The 20,693-nt window shown below is 43.7% G+C and overlaps 1 protein-coding gene across 3 annotated transcripts in view; it reads left to right on the top strand.

Annotated features, from left to right (window-relative positions):
• The first annotated feature begins 4,140 nt into the window (after positions 1-4,140).
• LOC142715457 (contactin-4-like) overlaps positions 4,141-20,693 on the top strand; it is a 44,131-nt gene continuing 27,578 nt past the window's right edge. For 2 of the 3 annotated variants that reach the window (XM_075848663.1, XM_075848664.1), the window contains exon 1: positions 6,554-6,639. The gene's annotated coding sequence lies outside the window, so the exon portion shown is untranslated. Of the gene's footprint in view, positions 4,269-6,463; positions 6,640-20,693 lie in introns of those variants that run through there. The other variant, XM_075848665.1, reaches the window with a different exon arrangement.

A 20,693-nucleotide genomic window follows, 5' to 3' on the forward strand; every position in this document is an offset into this window, starting at 1 on the left:
CCAGATCACACAATGTAGCAGAGCGTCTCCAGATCATACAATGTAGCAGAGCGTCTCCAGATCATACAATGTAGCAGAGCGTCTCCAGATCATACAATGTATGATCTGGAGACGCTCTGCTACATTGTATGATCTGGAGACGCTCTGCTACATTGTATGATCTGGAGACGCTCTGCTACATTGTATGATCTGGAGACGCTCTGCTACATTGTGTGATCTGGTGACGCTCTGCTACATTGTATGATCTGGTGGTGCTCTGCTTTGTATGATCTGGAGACGCTCTGCTACATTGTATGATCTGGAGACGCTCTGCTACATTGTATGATCTGGAGACGCTCTGCTACATTGTATGATCTGGAGACGCTCTGCTACATTGTATGATCTGGAGACGCTCTGCTACATTGTATGATCTGGAGACGCTCTGCTACAATGTAGCAGAGCGTCTCCAGATCATACAATGTAGCAGAGCACCACCAGATCATACAATGTAGCAGAGCACCACCAGATCACACAATGTAGCAGAGCGTCTCCAGATCATACAATGTAGCAGAGCGTCTCCAGATCATACAATGTAGCAGAGCGTCTCCAGATCATACAATGTAGCAGAGCGTCTCCAGATCATACAATGTAGCAGAGCACCACCAGATCATACAATGTAGCAGAGCGTCTCCAGATCATACAATGTAGCAGAGCGTCTCCAGATCATACAATGTAGCAGAGCACCACCAGATCATACAATGTAGCAGAGCGTCTCCAGATCATTCAATGTAGCAGAGCGTCTCCAGATCATACAATGTAGCAGAGTGTCACCAGATCACACAATGTAGCAGAGCACCACTAGATCATACAATGTAGCAGAGCGTCACCAGATCATACAATATAGCAGAGCGTCTCCAGATCATACAATGTAGCAGAGCACCACCAGATCATACAATGTAGCAGAGCGTCTCCAGATCATTCAATGTAGCAGAGCGTCTCCAGATCATACAATGTAGCAGAGCGTCTCCAGATCATACAATGTAGCAGAGTGTCACCAGATCACACAATGTAGCAGAGCACCACCAGATCACACAATGTAGCAGAGCGTCTCCAGATCATACAATGTAGCAGAGCGTCACCAGATCATACAATGTAACAGAGAGTCACCAGATCATACAATGTAGCAGAGCAGAGAATTGTTTGTACTGCACTATTTCACATCGATGTGTCCTATATAATATGATGAAGTAATTTGTAGGTGGACTCCCCCTTTAACCTATGGATCAGATGCAGTTCTATCCGGCGAGGCCTGCTCTGCGCTGAACTCCATCTTTATTCATACTTCAGGCCGCCTTGTTAGCCGGGCGATTTTGCATATTTACTGTGCGTTTGGCTCTCTTCAGCAATCCTCTGCTGCTGCCTTGGCCTTCTTGAGATAAAGGTCAGGCCAGAGGAAACGCTGTGCCTCGTATGGTGCTGATAACAGCACCAAATACGGAAACCACTTACTGAAAATCCACTTTGGCGCGAGTGTCCTGCCCGTCGCTATATTCTGTAACTATTTACCTGAAACGCTTTCATCTATTACTTATTCATGGAGACTGTAGTGTAAATGGCACCCAGGAGTGCGCCCCGCCTGACCCCACATACCCAGCAGTAATCAAATCGACAAATTACATTCTCTTCACTGCCCTTAGAAAAAAAAACCTCCTAGACGGTGCTGTCCCTTTAAAGGAACATGCGCCCATATCTGCGCTCTTATACGGCTGCCTCTAAATTGTTACTGTAGCATCCGGGCGTGTCAGGGCGGCCATTCTTCTTAACCCTCAAAATCCATAAATGCAACTGATATATGATAAAAACATAAATATATGAATTACAGATGATTGAGCCTCAGGGTAAAATGGGCAAAATATTTAATTTTGTTAACAATGGAAGGTGGGGGGGGGGGGGTCAAATATATAATATCCGTAATTACTGTAATTATTGATTGTTTTACACATTAATATAGGTGTGAAATATTCTGATCACCTAGTCATCACTCCCAACATTCCTGAGTTATAGCCTGTATTATACTCCAGCGTTGTACCCTGCTGTGAATTATACATTTAATGTATATACAACATGACTGCTACAGCAGAATAGTGAGTGCAGCTCTGGAGTATAATACAGGATGTAACTCAGGATCAGTACAGGATTAGTAATGTAATGTATGTATACAGTGACTCCACCAGCAGAATAGTGAGTGCATCTCTGGAGTATAATACAGGATGTAACTCAGGATCAGTACAGGATAAGTAATGTAATGTATGTACACAGTGACTCCACCAGCAGAATAGTGAGTGCAGCTCTGGAGTATAATACAGGATATAACTCAGGATCAGTACAGGATAAGTAATGTAATGTATGTATACAGTGACTCCACCAGCAGAATAGTGAGTGCAGCTCTGGAGTATAATACAGGATATAACTCAGGATCAGTACAGGATAAGTAATGTAATGTATGTACACAGTGACTCCACCAGCAGAATAGTGAGTGCAGCTCTGGAGTATAATACAGGATGTAACTCAGGATCAGTACAGGATAAGTAATGTAATGTATGTACACAGTGACTCCTCCAGCAGAATAGTGAGTGCAGCTCTGGAGTAAAATACAGGATGTAACTCAGGATCAGTACAGGATAAGTAATGTAATGTATGTACACAGTGACTCCACCAGCAGAATAGTGAGTGCAGCTCTGGAGTATAATACAGGATGTAACTCAGGATCAGTACAGGATAAGTAATGTAATGTATGTACACAGTGACTCCACCAGCAGAATAGTGAGTGCAGCTCTAGAGTATAATACAGGATATAACTCCGGATCAGTACAGGATAAGTAATGTAATGTAATGTACACAGTGACTCCACCAGCAGAATAGTGAGTGCAGCTCTGGAGTATAATGCAGGATGTAACTCAGGATCAGTACAGGATAAGTAATGTAATGTATGTACACAGTGACTCCACCAGCAGAATAGTGAGTGCATCTCTGGAGTATAATACAGGATGTAACTCAGGATCAGTACAGGATAAGTAATGTAATGTATGTACACAGTGACTCCACCAGCAGAATAGTGAGTGCAGCTCTGGAGTATAATACAGGATATAACTCAGGATCAGTACAGGATAAGTAATGTAATGTATGTATACAGTGACTCCACCAGCAGAATAGTGAGTGCAGCTCTGGAGTATAATACAGGATATAACTCAGGATCAGTACAGGATAAGTAATGTAATGTATGTACACAGTGACTCCACCAGCAGAATAGTGAGTGCAGCTCTGGAGTATAATACAGGATGTAACTCAGGATCAGTACAGGATAAGTAATGTAATGTATGTACACAGTGACTCCTCCAGCAGAATAGTGAGTGCAGCTCTGGAGTAAAATACAGGATGTAACTCAGGATCAGTACAGGATAAGTAATGTAATGTATGTACACAGTGACTCCACCAGCAGAATAGTGAGTGCAGCTCTGGAGTATAATACAGGATGTAACTCAGGATCAGTACAGGATAAGTAATGTAATGTATGTACACAGTGACTCCTCCAGCAGAATAGTGAGTGCAGCTCTGGAGTAAAATACAGGATGTAACTCAGGATCAGTACAGGATAAGTAATGTAATGTATGTACACAGTGACTCCACCAGCAGAATAGTGAGTGCAGCTCTGGAGTATAATACAGGATGTAACTCAGGATCAGTACAGGATAAGTAATGTAATATATGTACACAGTGTCTCCACCAGCAGAATAGTGAGTGCAGCTCTGGTGTATAATACAGGATGTAACTCAGGATCAGTACAGGATAAGTAATGTAATGTATGTACACAGTGACTCCACCAGCAGAATAGTGAGTGCAGCTCTGGAGTATAATACAGGATGTAACTCAGGATCAGTACAGGATAAGTAATGTATGTACACAGTGACTCCACCAGCAGAATAGTGAGTACAGCTCTGGAGTATAATACAGGATATAACTCAGGATCAGTACAGGATAAGTAATGTAATGTATGTGCTCAGTGACTCCACGGTTTATCAGTATGACGCCCAGTGACGTATGTTTATATTTTACTTTTTTGGGGTGTTCTTAAAAAATGATGACCAGTTTTGAACTGTCTCCACAGATGAGGCTTTGCAGGGTCCATTCTTCACTCAGGAGCCGGCAAATCTGGTCTTTCCCTTGGATTCTGAGGACCGGACATTGAGGCTCGTCTGTGAGGCACAGGGTCACCCTAAGCCGGTCACGCGGTAGGTGCACGTACATGGTGTGCGGGGACAGAGCATTCAGGTCAGAGCCACATGACAAATTATTTACATTGAAGATGAATCTTTAGGTGAAGTTATGAAGTGAATCAGGCGATGCTACTGTTACACGTAATGGGTCATGTGACCTTAGTCTTCGTTCACTTTCTCGTGGAGTCTGTTGTGATTCAGACCATATTTGCACCAAAATACAACACAGGGCGTCTCTGTGTCACAGCGCCATAACGGCGACACTCGTATTCCTATAGATGCTCCCGAGCTGTGCAACAGAATCAGTCATTAGAAAATCATTGAAATCGTGGCAAAATATCCGTGCATTCTTTATGTTAAAGGTCTTCTGTAAATAAAGTTCTGTAACTTTCTAATAAACCTTGAGTTTCACTTCCTTATCATATTCAGGATCTCTACTTGTTGTCAGTGAATCGGAATGTTCTTGTTTAAAACGGTCTATGGCCCCTGCGCACGCTGCCGATTTTATTGTGGACGTTTCTGCCACTGAAAATCAGCTCCATATATCTGAATGGATCATATTTCTGCAGCCAGCATAAAATCTGCAACAAAATCTGCAGCGTGTGCACAGGGCCTAAGGGCCAGTTCACACTGAGGTTTTTTATACGTTTTTTGAAGCAGAAAACGCGTCGGAAAACACGCCAAATAAGGAGTGTAAAAACCATCTCGCGGGAAAAAGAAGCGGCATGCCCTATCTTCGGGCGTTTACGCCTCTGACCTCTCATTGACATCAATGGGAGGCAGAGAAAGCATAATTCGCTGCGTTTTTTGCCCGCGGCGCTCACTTGATGCGGGCGAAAAATGCGTAAAATGGCGTACAAGCAGATCAAAATCTGCCTCAAAATTCCAGATGGAATTTTGAGGCAGAATTTTCTGCCTGCAAAAGACTCAGTGTGAACATAGCCTAATACTTCTCTCAGCTGTGGGTTTGTTACACTTCTATCCAGTACTTTGTAGCAAACTATTAGGGCACGGCCAGACGTGGCGGAATTCCTCCGCAACTGTCCGCATCAATGCCGCACAGAATCTGCGTTGCAGATTCTGCTGCGGATCTGCACAAAATGTGCAGAAAATTGATGCGGACTAGCTGCTGCGGACTGCGGGAAAAGTGCTTCCCTTCTCCCTATCAGTGCAGGATAGAGAGAAGGGACAGCACTTTCCCTAGTGAAAGTAAACGATTTTCATACTTACCGGCCGTTGTCTTGGTGACGCGTCCCTCTTTCGGCATCCAGCCCGACCTCCCTGGATGACGCACCAGTCCATGTGACCGCTGAAGCCTGTGCTTGGCCTGTGATTGGCTGCAGCCGTCACTTAGACTGAAACGTCATCCTGGGAGGCCGGACTGGAGACAGACGCAGGGAGTTCTCGGTAAGTATGAACTTATATGTTTTTTACAGATACATGTATATTGAGATCGGTAGTCACTGTCCCGGGTGCAGAAACAGTTACTGCCGATCGCGTAACTCTTTCAGCACCCTGGACAGTGACTATTTACTGACGTCTCCTAGCAACGCTCCCGTCATTACGGGAGCCCCATTGACTTCCTCAGTCTGGCTGTAGACCTAGAAATACATAGGTCCAGCCAGAATGAAGAAATGTCATGGTAGTAAAACCAATACGCTCCGCAGCACACATAAGATCTGCGGACTTCATTGCGGAATTTTGACTCTCCATTGAAGTCAATGGAGAAATTCCGCCATGAGTCCGCCACTGCTCCGCAACAGACAGAGCATGCTGCGGACACCAAATTCCGCTCCGCAGCCTATGCTCCGCAGCGGAATTTTACGCCTCGTCTAAACGAACACTGCTAAATTAAAGTGTAAGTCAATGGACAAACGGCACCGCTGCGGATTAACGCTGCGGAGTGTCCGCAGCGGAATTTACGTGAAATTCCGCCACGTGTGAACCCGCCCTTAGGATGGGAGTGAGATTTGTGTCACTGATGTGTATATCTCACAGAGGATTTTCTAGACTGGGTGCAATTGTAACAAACTCTAAGCTGTAAAAAGTAGAAGGTCAGGATTTGTTTTCAGCGTCTGACAGCAAACAGAGATCTTGAAAATGGTGAGAAAAAGAATATTAGAAAGTTGTAGAATTTTGTACAATGATTTTTACAAGGAAACTTCTGCGGTATGTCGGAGTCTGATGTTTGCGGCTTCTCCTTTTTCTAGGTGGAGAGTGAACGGGACTCTTCTGGATGAAGCGCAGGATTACCGATACCGAGTGCTGGACAGAAGTTTAATTATCAGTAACCCGGATCGGGTGCGGGATGTCGGCACCTTCCAGTGTGAAGCCACCAACTCTTTCGGGACCATCCTCAGCCGGGAGGCTTTGCTGCAATTTGCTTGTGAGCCCGAAATTTAAATACTGGCGACAGATGTGTATAATGCGTTCGGCACGGATGCGTGAAATGGTGGCGCGGAAATAATAGATTATTCCATTTTTATCTCTTCCCTTACTGGGCATCCATTCAAAATAAAGTTTACTTACATTGTTCAGATCTTTAAAGAGGCTCTGTCACCAGATTTTGCAGCCCCTATCTGCTATTGCCTGTGATCGGCGCTGCAATGTAGATTACAGTAACGTTTTTATTTTAAAAAAACGAGCATTTTTGGCCAAGTTATGACCATTTTTGTATTTATGCAAATGAGGCTTGCAAAAAAATAAAAACGTTACTGTAATCTACATTGCAGCACCGATCACAGGCAATAGCAGATAGGGGTTGCAAAATCTGGTGACAGAGCCTCTTTAAATCATATCTTATACTCCAGTCACATCCAGAGCTGCATTTATAATTCTGCTGCACTTCAGTTAAATGGGTTATAAATATATATAGGGACATGAGGTGTTTATGTCACGCACTGAACGGCTTACCTTGCAACTGTCTCATTCTAATGTGGGATTGTCCCATAAATTGGACCTTTAGGGGCGAAGCTAATGCAAATGTTCCAAAAAGTGGGTCTTTTTGTTTCTGGGCGGTTTTGTGGGCATTCCTGGGCTGATCGGGAACAGGGCATAATATGAGCCACAAATGGGGATATAAATGTTGGGAGGTATACTGACCGGTATTGGAGAACATTTCCCACGATACAGTGCAGCAGCATGCATTGCATTATGGGAACACAGCTAAGTTATTTGGGTTTGGATGCACAGTGCCAGCCAGCAAGATTGTGAATACAGCTCTGGATGTGACTGGAGTAGATGTCGTTAGCCATTGCGGCTCAGGAAATAAGCTGTAAATCCAGGACTGGCGAGGAGTCGGGCTGTCTGTCGCAGCAGATCCGTCCTCTCAGTGCTATGTTCCCTGGTTGCTGGGACAGGAGTTGCTAGGAGACCTGTATAAGGAGTCCGCAATTACTGCCCCCCCCCCCACTCCTGCGCTCCTTCCTCCCCCCCCCCCCCCAGATTGGAGCTAATTAAATAATCAGCGTGTTATTGTGTTCAGGTCAATTAATTAGGAATCGTTTGTTACAGTGACAATCACACTACATTATGCCGTAATTTAACATCAACAAATCAAGTGAGAAGGACGTGGCGGCCTCTGTCCTCGCCCGCTGCGACACTGCGCCGAGGTCCCTGAAAATAGGTCCATTCCAACCTACACCCGTCTGTCAGAAGCGAGATCACACAGCGGGAGAGACTGCAATGTGACATGACGTAGACCGCAGGACACAGAGAGTGACAGCTGGTGACACTGCCAAAGAGACATCAGCACATAGAGCGCAAGGAAGAGACTGACACAGCAAAGCACAAAGTAACAGCCAGATAGAGAGAGAGAGACTGCCGGACCCAAGGTAACAGTCAGATAGAGAAAGAGAGACTGCCGGACCCAAGGTAACAGCCAGATAGAGAGAGACTGACGGACCCAAGGTAACAGCCAGATAGAGAGAGAGAGAGACTGCCGGACCCAAGGTAACAGCCAGATAGAGAGAGAGAGACTGCCGGACACAAGGTAACAGCCAGATAGAGAGAGAGACTGCCGGACCCAAGGTAACAGCCAGATAGAGAGAGAGACTGCCGGACCCAAGGTAACAGCCAGATAGAGAGAGACTGCCGGACCCAAGGTAACAGCCAGATAGAGAGAGAGAGAGACTGCCGGACCCAAGGTAACAGCCAGATAGAGAGAGACTGCCGGACCCAAGGTAACAGCCAGATAGAGAGAGACTGCCGGACCCAAGGTAACAGCCAGATAGAGAGAGAGACTGCCGGACCCAAGGTAACAGCCAGATAGAGAGAGAGAGACTGCCGGACCCAAGGTAACAGCCAGATAGAGAGAGACTTCTGGACCAAGGTAATAGCCAGATAGAGAGAGAGACTGCCGGACCCAAGATAACAGCCAGATAGAGAGAGACACTGCCGGACCCAAGATAACAGCCAGATAGAGAGAGAGAGACTGCCGGACACAAGGTAACAGCCAGATAGAGAGAGAGACTGCCGGACCCAAGATAACAGCCAGATAGAGAGAGACACTGCCAGACCCAAGGTAACAGCCAGATAGAGAGAGAGACTGCCGGACCCAAGGTAACAACCAGATAAAGAGAGAGACTGCCGGACCCAAGATAACAGCCAGATAGAGAGAGACACTGCCAGACCCAAGGTGACAGCCAGATAGAGAGAGAGAGAGACTGCCGGACCCAAGGTAACAGCCAGATAGAGAGAAACTGCCGGACCCAAGGTAACAGCCAGATAGAGAGAGACTGCCGGACCCAAGGTAACAGCCAGATAGAGAGAGACTGCCGGACCCAAGGTGATAGCCAGATAGAGAGAGACTTCCGGACCAAGGTAATAGCCAGATAGAGAGACTGCCGGACCCAAGGTAACAGCCAGATAGAGAGACTGCCGGACCCAAGGTAACAGCCAGATAGAGAGACTGCCGGACCCAAGGTAACAGCCAGATAAAGAGAGAGACTGCCGGACCCAAGGTAACAGCCAGATAGAGAGAGAGACTGCCGGACCCAAGGTAACAGCCAGATAGAGAGAGAGACTGCCGGACCCAAGGTAACAGCCAGATAGAGAGAGAGACTGCCGGACCCAAGGTAACAGCCAGATAGAGAGAGACTGCCGGACCCAAGGTAACAGCCAGATAGAGAGAGACTGCCGGACCCAAGGTAACAGCCAGATAGAGAGAGAGACTGCCGGACCCAAGGTAACAGCCAGATAGAGAGAGAGAGAGACTGCCGGACCCAAGGTAACAGCCAGATAGAGAGAGACTGCCGGACCAAAGGTAAAAGCCAGATAGAGAGAGACTGCCGGACCCAAGGTAACAGCCAGATAGAGAGAGAGACTGCCGGACCCAAGGTAACAGCCAGATAGAGAGAGACTGCCGGACCCAAGGTAACAGCCAGATAGAGAGAGACTGCCGGACCCAAGGTGACAGCCAGATAGAGAGAGACTTCCGGACCAAGGTAATAGCCAGATAGAGAGAGAGACTGCCGGACCCAAGATAACAGCCAGATAGAGAGAGACACTGCCGGACCCAAGGTAACAGCCAGATAGAGAGAGAGACTGCCGGAACCAAGGTAAGAGCCAGATAGAGAGGGACTGCCGGACCCAAGGTAACAGCCAGATAGAGAGAGAGAGACTGCCGGACCCAGGGTGACAGCCAGATAGAGAGAGACTTCCGGACCAAGGTAATAGCCAGATAGAGAGAGAGACTGCCGGACCCAAGGTAACAGCCAGATAGAGAGACTGCCGGACCCAAGGTAACAGCCAGATAGAGAGACTGCCGGACCCAAGGTAACAGCCAGATAGAGAGACTGCCGGACACAAGGTAACAGCCAGATAGAGAGAGAGACTGCCGGACCCAAGGTAACAGCCAGATAGAGACTGACGGACCCAAGGTAACAGCCAGATAGAGAGACTGCCGGACCCAAGGTAACAGCCAGATAGAGAGAGAGACTGCCGGACCCAAGGTAACAGCCAGATAGAGAGAGAGACTGCCGGACCCAAGGTAACAGCCAGATAGAGAGAGAGACTGCCGGACCCAAGGTAACAGCCAGATAGAGACAGAGACTGACGGACCCAAGGTAACAGCCAAATAGAGAGAGAGACTGCCGGACCCAAGGTAACAGCCAGATAGAGAGAGAGACTGCCGGACCCAAGGTAACAGCCAGATAGAGAGAGAGACTGCCGGACCCAAGGTAACAGCCAGATACAGAGAGACTGCCGGACCCAAGGTAACAGCCAGATAGAGAGAGAGACTGCCGGACCCAAGGTAACAGCCAGATAGAGAGAGAGAGAGACTGCCGGACCCAAGGTAACAGCCAGATAGAGAGAGACTTCCGGACCAAGGTAATAGCCAGATAGAGAGAGAGACTGCCGGAACCAAGATAACAGCCAGATAGAGAGAGACACTGCCGGACCCAAGGTAACAGCCAGATAGAGAGAGAGAGACTGCCGGACCCAAGGTAACAGCCAGATAGAGAGAGACTGCCGGACCCAAGGTAACAGCCAGATAGAGAGAGAGAGACTGCCGGACCCAGGGTGACAGCCAGATAGAGAGACTGCCGGACCCAAGGTAACAGCCAGATAGAGAGAGAGACTGCCGGACCCAAGGTAACAGCCAGATAGAGACAGAGACTGCCGGACCCAAGGTAACAGCCAGATAGAGACAGAGACTGACGGACCCAAGGTAACAGCCAAATAGAGAGAGAGACTGCCGGACCCAAGGTAACAGCCAGATAGAGAGAGACTGCCGGACCCAAGGTAACAGCGAGATAGAGACAGAGACTGACGGACCCAAGGTAACAGCCAGATAGAGAGAGACTGCCGGACCAAGGTAACAGCCAAATAGAGAGAGAGACTGCCGGACCCAAGGTAACAGCCAGATAGAGAGAGAGAGACTGCCGGACCCAAGGTAACAGCCAGATAGAGAGAGAGACTGCCGGACCCAAGGTAACAGCCAGATAGAGACAGAGACTGATGGACCCAAGGTAACAGCCAGATAGAGAGAGAGAGACTGCCGGACCCAAGGTAACAGCCAGATAGAGAGAGACTGCCGGACCCAAGGTAACAGCCAGATAGAGACAGAGACTGATGGACCCAAGGTAACAGCCAGATAGAGAGAGACTGCCGGACCCAAGGTAACAGCCAGATAGAGAGAGAGAGACTGCCGGACCCAAGGTAACAGCCAGATAGAGACAGAGACTGATGGACCCAAGGTAACAGCCAGATAGAGAGAGACTGACGGACCCAAGGTAACAGCCAGATAGAGAGAGAGACTGCCGGACCCAAGGTAACAGCCAGATAGAGAGAGACTGCCGGACCCAAGGTAACAGCCAGATAGAGACAGAGACTGCCGGACCCAAGGTAACAGCCAGATAGAGAGAGACTGCCGGACCCAAGGTAACAGCCAGATAGAGAGAGACTGCCGGACCCAAGGTAACAGCCAGATAGAGAGAGACTGCCGGACCAAGGTAACAGCCAAATAGAGAGAGAGACTGCCGGACCCAAGGTAACAGATAGATAGAGAGAGAGAGACTGCCGGACCCAAGGTAACAGTCAGATAGAGAGAGACTGCCGGACCCAAGGTAACAGCCAGATAGAGAGAGAGACTGCCGGACCCAAGGTAACAGCCAGATAGAGAGAGAGACTGCCGGACCCAAGGTAACAGCCAGATAGAGACAGAGACTGATGGACCCAAGGTAACAGCCAGATAGAGAGAGACTGACGGACCCAAGGTAACAGCCAGATAGAGAGAGACTGCCGGACCCAAGGTAACAGCCAGATAGAGAGAGAGACTGCCGGACCCAAGGTAACAGCCAGATAGAGAGAGACTGCCGGACCAAGGTAACAGCCAAATAGAGAGAGAGACTGCCGGACCCAAGGTAACAGCCAGATAGAGAGAGAGACTGCCGGACCCAAGGTAACAGCCAGATAGAGAGAGACTGCCGGACCCAAGGTAACAGCCAGATAGAGACAGAGACTGATGGACCCAAGGTAACAGCCAGATAGAGAGAGAGAGAGAGAGACTGCCGGACCCAAGGTAACAGCCAGATAGAGAGAGACTGCCGGACCCAAGGTAACAGCCAGATAGAGACAGAGACTGATGGACCCAAGGTAACAGCCAGATAGAGAGAGACTGCTGGACCCAAGGTAACAGCCAGATAGAGACAGAGACTGCCGGACCCAAGGTAACAGCCAGATAGAGAGAGAGACTGCCGGACCCAAGGTAACAGCCAGATAGAGACAGAGACTGCCGGACCCAAGGTAACAGCCAGATAGAGAGAGAGACTGCCGGACCCAAGGTAACAGCCAGATAGAGAGAGAGACTGCCGGACCCAAGGTAACAGCCAGATAGAGAGAGACTGCCGGACCCAAGGTAACAGCCAGATAGAGAGAGAGACTGCCGGACCCAAGGTAACAGCCAGATAGAGAGAGAGACTGCCGGACCCAAGGTAACAGCCAGATAGAGAGAGAGACTGCCGGACCCAAGGTAACAGCCAGATAGAGACAGAGACTGCCGGACCCAAGGTAACAGCCAGATAGAGAGAGAGACTGCCGGACCCAAGGTAACAGCCAGATAGAGAGAGAGACTGCCGGACCCAAGGTAACAGCCAGATAGAGAGAGACTGCCGGACCCAAGGTAACAGCCAGATAGAGAGAGAGACTGCCGGACCCAAGGTAACAGCCAGATAGAGAGAGAGAGAGACTGCCGGACCCAAGGTAACAGCCAGATAGAGAGAGACTGACGGACCCAAGGTAACAGCCAGATAGAGAGAGACTGCCGGACCCAAGGTAACAGCCAGATAGAGAGAGAGACTGCCGGACCCAAGGTAACAGAGACTGGAGGAGAGTGGAAGGAAAATAAAGAGACAGCAAACAGAAAGCTACACACATAGGAGAGAGATCACAGTATACGGGGCATCAGACATATCACTGTCTATATAAAGAGCACAGTATAGGAAATGCATGCAGGGACAGCAGACATCTGACTATATATATGGGGAGCACAGCATATAAAATGTATACAGGGACAGCAGACATCTGACTATATATATGGGGAGCACAGCGTATGAAATGTATACAGGGACAGCAGACATCTGACTATATATATGGGGAGCACAGCATATGAAATGTATACAGGGACAGCAGACATCTGACTATATATATATATGGGGAGCACAATATATAAAATGTATACAGGGATAGCAGACATCTGATTTTATATATATATATGAGGAGCACAGTATACGGGACATCAGACATCTGACTATATATATGAGGAGCACAGTATATAAAATGTATACAGAGATAGCAGACATCTGACTATATATATGAGGAGCACAGTATATAAAATGTATACAGAGATAGCAGACATCTGACTATATATATGAGGAGCACAGTATATAAAATGTATACAGGGACAGCAAACATCTGACAATATATGAGGAGCACAGTATATAAATGCATATAGGGACAGCATACATCTGACTATACATATGAGGAGCACAGTATATAAAATGTATACAGAGATAGCAGACATCTGACTATACATATGAGGAGCACAGTATATAAAATGTATACAGAGATAGCAGACATCTGACTATATATATGAGGAGCACAGTATATAAAATGTATACAGAGATAGCAGACATCTGACTATATATATGAGGAGCACAGTATATAAAATGTATACAGAGATAGCAGACATCTGACTATATATATGAGGAGCACAGTATATAAAATGTATACAGGGACAGCAAACATCTGACAATATATGAGGAGCACAGTATATAAATGCATATAGGCACAGCAAACATCTGACTATATATATATATATATATACAGTGGAGGAAATAAGTATTTGATCCCTTGCTGATTTTGTAAGTTTGCCCACTGTCAAAGACATTAACAGTCTAGAATTTTTAGGCTAGGTTCATTTTACCAGTGAGAGATAGATTATATTAAAAAAAAACAGAAAATCACATTGTCACAATTATATATATTTATTTGCATTGTGCACAGAGAAATAAGTATGTGACCCCCGACCAACCATTAAGAGTTCAGCCTCCTCCAGACCAGTTACTGCTCCAAATCAACCTGGTGCCTGCATTATAGACAGCTCTTACATGGTCACCTGTATAAGAGACTCCTGTCCACAGACTCAATGATCAGTCTGACTCTAACCTCTACAACATGGGCAAGACCAAAGAGCTTTCTAAGGATGTCAGGGACAAGATCATAGACCTGCACAAGCCTGGAATGGGCTACAAAACCATAAGTAAGACGTTGGGTGAGAAGGAGACAACTGTTGGTGCAATAGTAAGAAAATGGAAGACATACAAAATGACTGTCAATCGACATTGATCTGGGGCTCCATGCAAAATCTCACCTCGTGGGGTATCCTTGATCCTGAGGAAGGTGAGAGCTCAGCCGAAAACTACACGGGGGGAACTTGTTAATGATCTCAAGGCAGCTGGGACCACAGTCACCAAGAAAACCATTGGTAACACATTACGCCGTAGCGGATTAAAATCCTGCAGTGCCCGCAAGGTCCCCCTGCTCAAGAAGGCACATGTACAGGCCCGTCTGAAGTTTGCAAATGAACATCTGGATGATTCTGAGAGTGATTGGGAGAAGGTGCTGTGGTCAGATGAGACTAAAATTGAGCTCTTTGGCATTAACTCAACTCGCCGTGTTTGGAGGAAGAGAAATGCTGCCTATGACCCAAAGAACACCGTCCCCACTGTCAAGCATGGAGGTGGAAACATTATGTTTTGGGGGTGTTTCTCTGCTAAGGGTACAGGACTACTTCACCGCATCAATGGGAGAATGGATGGAGCCATGTACCGTCAAATCCTGAGAGTGACAACCTCCTTCCCTCCACCAGGACATTAAAAATGGCTCGTGGCTGGGTCTTCCAGCACGACAATGACCCGAAACATACAGCCAAGGCAACAAAGGAGTGGCTCAATAAGAAGCACATTAAGGTCATGGAGTGGCCTAGCCAGTCTCCAGACCTTAATCCCATCGAAAACTTATGGAGGGAGCTGAAGATCCGAGTTGCCAAGCGACAGCCTCAAAATCTTAATGATTTACAGATGATCTGCAAAGAGGAGTGGGCCAAAATTACATCTAACATGTGTGCAAACCTCATCATCAACTACAAAAAACGTCTGACTGCTGTGCTTGCCAACAAGGGTTTTGCCACCAAGTATTAAGTCTTGTTTGCCAAAGGGATCAAATACTTATTTCTCTGTGCACAATGCAAATAAATATATATAATTTTGACAATGTGATTTTCTGTTATTTTTTTTTATATAATCTATCTCTCACTGGTAAAATTAACCTAGCCTAAAAATTCTAGACTGTTCATGTCTTTGACAGCGGGCAAACTTACAAAATCAGCAAGGGATCAAATACTTATTTCCTTTACTGTATATATATATATATATATATATATATATATATATATATATATATATAAAGGCGCACGGTATATAAAATGTATATAGGGACAGCAGACATCTGACTATATATGAGGAGCACAGTATATAAAATGTATGTAGGGACAGCATATCCCGTTTCAACTGTATCTACTTCCACCGGAGATACAGTTGAAACCAATACTGAATCAGGGAACCGTCCGCTCCCTGCTTCAGCATTCAACTATGGAATCCCAGTCCAGAGCAGCGCTAGCTCTCTGGCCGGGGACTCATGTCTTGGAAAAGCCCTTGACATCACTGTTCATATATGAATAGTGATGTCAGGTGCTCCTCCTGGAGAGGAATCCCCGGGCAGAGTGTGGTGGATGCTCTGGCTGGGGATTCTGCTTCTAGAGGGAGTCCACATAGCGCTATCTACAGGCAGGGTGGCGCTATCTTCAAGGGGGGTTTGGCACTATCTACAAGGGCACTATGGTGCTTAATATGTGGGCACTGTGGCACTATCTACAGGGCACTGGCACCATCTATGTGGCACTATCTAGAAGGGCATTGTGGCACTATGGGGCGTTCTACTGTATGGGTGTATCTATGGGGTATTTTACTGGGTGGAGGAAGCTATGGTGGCATTATACTGTGTGGGGGCACTATTGGAGTATTATACTGTGTGGGGGCACTATTGGAGTATTATACTGTGGGGAGGCACTATAGGAGCATGATACTGTGTGGGCTGAACTGGGTGTGTATTAGCGGGGGTTATGCGTGTATTGGGTGGGGTTAATGGCGTGGCTTAAAAGCAAAACAATTGGCGTGCTACATGCGCCACATCGGCTTTCCCTCTTTATGACACTTGAAAGTTGGGATGTATGTGTGTGTATATATATATATATATATATAGAGCACAGTATATAGTATATAAAATGCATTCAGGGACAGCAGACATATCACTGTATATAAGAGAAGCACAGTATATAGAATGTATATAAAGGCAGCAGACATAACTATATATGAGGAGCGCAGTATGCACAATATATACAGGCAGCAGACATATGACTGTATATATAGAGCACAGTATATAGAATGTATATAGAGACAGCAGACATATGACTGTATATATAGAGCACAGTATATAGAATGTATATAGAGACAGCAGGTGCAAGGTGAAACCCAGAGCTAATGTATGTTCAGAGCGATCCCGCTGACATTGCATTGTTCCTCATTAAATATACATTTAAGAAATGTAAAGGTCAAGGGGGGTGATTCTCCACATTGTGCAGTTATCTGTGACCTCCTCATGTAATAACAGGAATAAATCATGAGAATAATGTGTTATTACCCCCGGCTATAATTCATATTGGTCTTCACAGTAGTTTATTTTGTCCAGGCTCAGGCGATCTACATATGTCACAATAATGTCTCCCGTAGATTCTCCACCATAGAGCCAGTCCCGGGAATTGCCCCACCCCCCCCCCCCCCCCCCCCCGCTGCTTCATATATCCACCTCCTATTAATCCTCCATTCCCAGTCTCCATTATGTGAATACGCACATCACTGATATCTGTCAGCCCCGTCCATACATAATCCACACAGAAGCCTCATAGATGATCTCCTATAGATGCAGTGTAATAATAACTCCTTTACCCTAGATCTTTGCTTCACTTCTAATCCGTTATAATAGATGGTGCGCATATTTCATAACCTGAAAGCAGCGTCACCTCTGTTCAATGTCGCCCCCTGCTGAATAATGCAGTAATATCTACTACAATATTGTCCCCTATATACAATAATATAACTACTATAATACTGCCCCCTATATACAAGAATATAACTACTATAATACCGCCCCCTATATACAAGAATATAACTACTATAATACTGCCCCCTATATACAAGAATATAACTACTATAATACTGCCTCTATATACAAGAATATACACTACTATAATACTGCCCCTATATACAAGAATATAACTACTATAATACTGCCCCCTATATACAAGAATATAACTACTATAATACTGCTCCTATATACAAGAATATAACTACTATAATACTGCTCCTATATACAAGAATATAACTACTATAATACTGCTCCCTATATACAAGACTATAACTACTATAATACTGCCCCTATATACAAGAATATAACTACAATAATACTGCCCCCTATATACAAGAATATAACTACTATAATACTGCCTCCTATATACAAGAATATAACTATTATAATACTGCTCCTATATACAAGAATATAACTACTATAATACTGCCCCTATATACAAGAATATAACTACTATAATACTGCCCCTATATACAAGAATATAACTACTCTAATACTGCTCCTATATACAAGAATATAACTACTATAATACTGCTCCTATATACAAGAATATAACTACTATAAAACTGCCCCCTATATACAAGAATATAACTATTATAATACTGCTCCTATATACAAGAATATAACTACTATAATACTGCCCCCTATATACAAGAATATAACTACTATAATACTGCCCCTATATACAAGAATATAACTACTATAATACTGCTCCTATATACAAGAATATAACTACTATAATACTGCTCCTATATACAAGAATATAACTACTATAATACTGCCCCCTATATACAAGAATATAACTACTATAATACTGCCCCTATATACAAGAATATAACTACTATAATACTGCCCCTGTATACAAGAATATAACTACTATAATACTGCTCCTATATACAAGAATATAACTACTATAATACTGCTCCTATATACAAGAATATAACTACTATACTACTGCTCCTATATACAAGAATATAACTACTATAATACTGCCCCCTATATACAAGAATATAACTACTATAATACTGCCCCTATATACAAGAATATAACTACTATAATACTGCCCCTATATACAAGAATATAACTACTATAATACTGCCTCCTATATACAAGAATATAACTACTATAATACTGCCCCTATATACAAGAATATAACTACTATAATACTGCCCCCTATATACAAGAATATAACTACTATAATACTGCCTCCTATATACAAGAATATAACTACTATAATACTGGCCCTATATACAAGAATATAACTACTATAATACTGCCCCTATATACAAGAATATAACTACTATAATACTGCTCCTATATACAAGAATATAACTACTATAATACTGCCCCTATATACAAGAATATAACTACTATAATACTGCCCCTATATACAAGAATATAACTACTATAATACTGCCCCTATATACAAGAATATAACTACTATAATACTGCCCCTATATACAAGAATATAACTACTATAATACTGCCCCTATATACAAGAATATAACTACTATAATATTGCTCCTATATACAAGAATATAACTACTATAATACTGCCCCCTATATACAAGAATATAACTACTATAATACTGCTCCTATATACAAGAATATAACTACTATAATACTGCCCCTATGTACAAGAATATAACTACTATAATACTGCTCCTATATACAAGAATATAACTACTATAATACTGCCCCTATGTACAAGAATATAACTACTATAATACTGCTCCTACATACAAGAATATAACTACTATAATACTGCTCCCTATATACAAGAATATAACTACTATAATACTGCTCCCTATATACAAGAATATAACTACTATAATACTGCTCCTATATACAAGAATATAACTACTATAATACTGCCCCCTATATACAAGAATATAACTACTATAATACTGCCCCTACATACAAGAATATAACTACTATAATACTGCTCCTATATACAAGAATATAACTACTATAATACTGCCCCCTATATACAAGAATATAACTATTATAATACTGCCCCTATAAACAAGAATATAACTACTATAATACTGCCCCTATATACAAGAATATAACTACTATAATACTGCTCCTACATACAAGAATATAACTACTATAATACTGCTCCTACATACAAGAATATAACTACTATAATACTGCTCCCTATATACAAGAACATAACTACTATAATACTGCTCCCTATATACAAGAATATAACTACTATAATACTGCTCCTATATACAAGAATATAACTACTATAATACTGCCCCTATGTACAAGAATATAACTACTATAATACTGCTCCCTATATACAAGAATATAACTACTATAATACTGCCCGCTATATACAAGAATATAACTACTATAATACTGCTCCTATATACAAGAATATAACTACTATAATACTGCTCCTATATACAAGAATATAACTACTATAATACTGCCCCCTATATACAAGAATATAACTACTATAATACTGCTCCTATATACAAGAATATAACTACTATAATACTGCTCCTATATACAAGAATATAACTACTATAATACTGCTCCCTATATACAAGAATATAACTACTATAATACTGCCCCTATATACAAGAACATAACTGCTATAATACTGCCCCTATATACAAGAATATAACTACTATAATACTGCCCCTATATACAAGAATATAACTACTATAATACTGCTATATAAAAGAATATAACTACTATAATGCTGCTCCTATATACAAGAATATAACTACTATAATACTGCCCCTATATACAAGACTATAACTACTATAATACTGTCCCCTATATACAAGAATATAACTACTATAATACTGCCCCTATATTCAAGACTATAACTACTATAATACTGCCTCCTATATACATGAATATAACTACTATAATACTGCCCCTATATACAAGAATATAACTACTATAATACTGCCCCTATATACAAGAATATAACTACTATAATACTGCCCCCTATATACAAGAATATAACTACTATAATACTGCTCCCTATATACAAGAATATAACCACTATAATACTGCCCCTATATACAAGAATATAACTACTATAATACTGCTCCTATATACAAGAATATAACTACTATAATACTGCCCCTATATACAAGAATATAACTACTATAATACTGCCCCCTATATACAAGAATATAACTACTATAATAC

Source organism: Rhinoderma darwinii, unplaced genomic scaffold, assembly GCF_050947455.1.
Source record: "Rhinoderma darwinii isolate aRhiDar2 unplaced genomic scaffold, aRhiDar2.hap1 Scaffold_4433, whole genome shotgun sequence".
Lineage (NCBI taxonomy): Eukaryota > Metazoa > Chordata > Amphibia > Anura > Rhinodermatidae > Rhinoderma > Rhinoderma darwinii.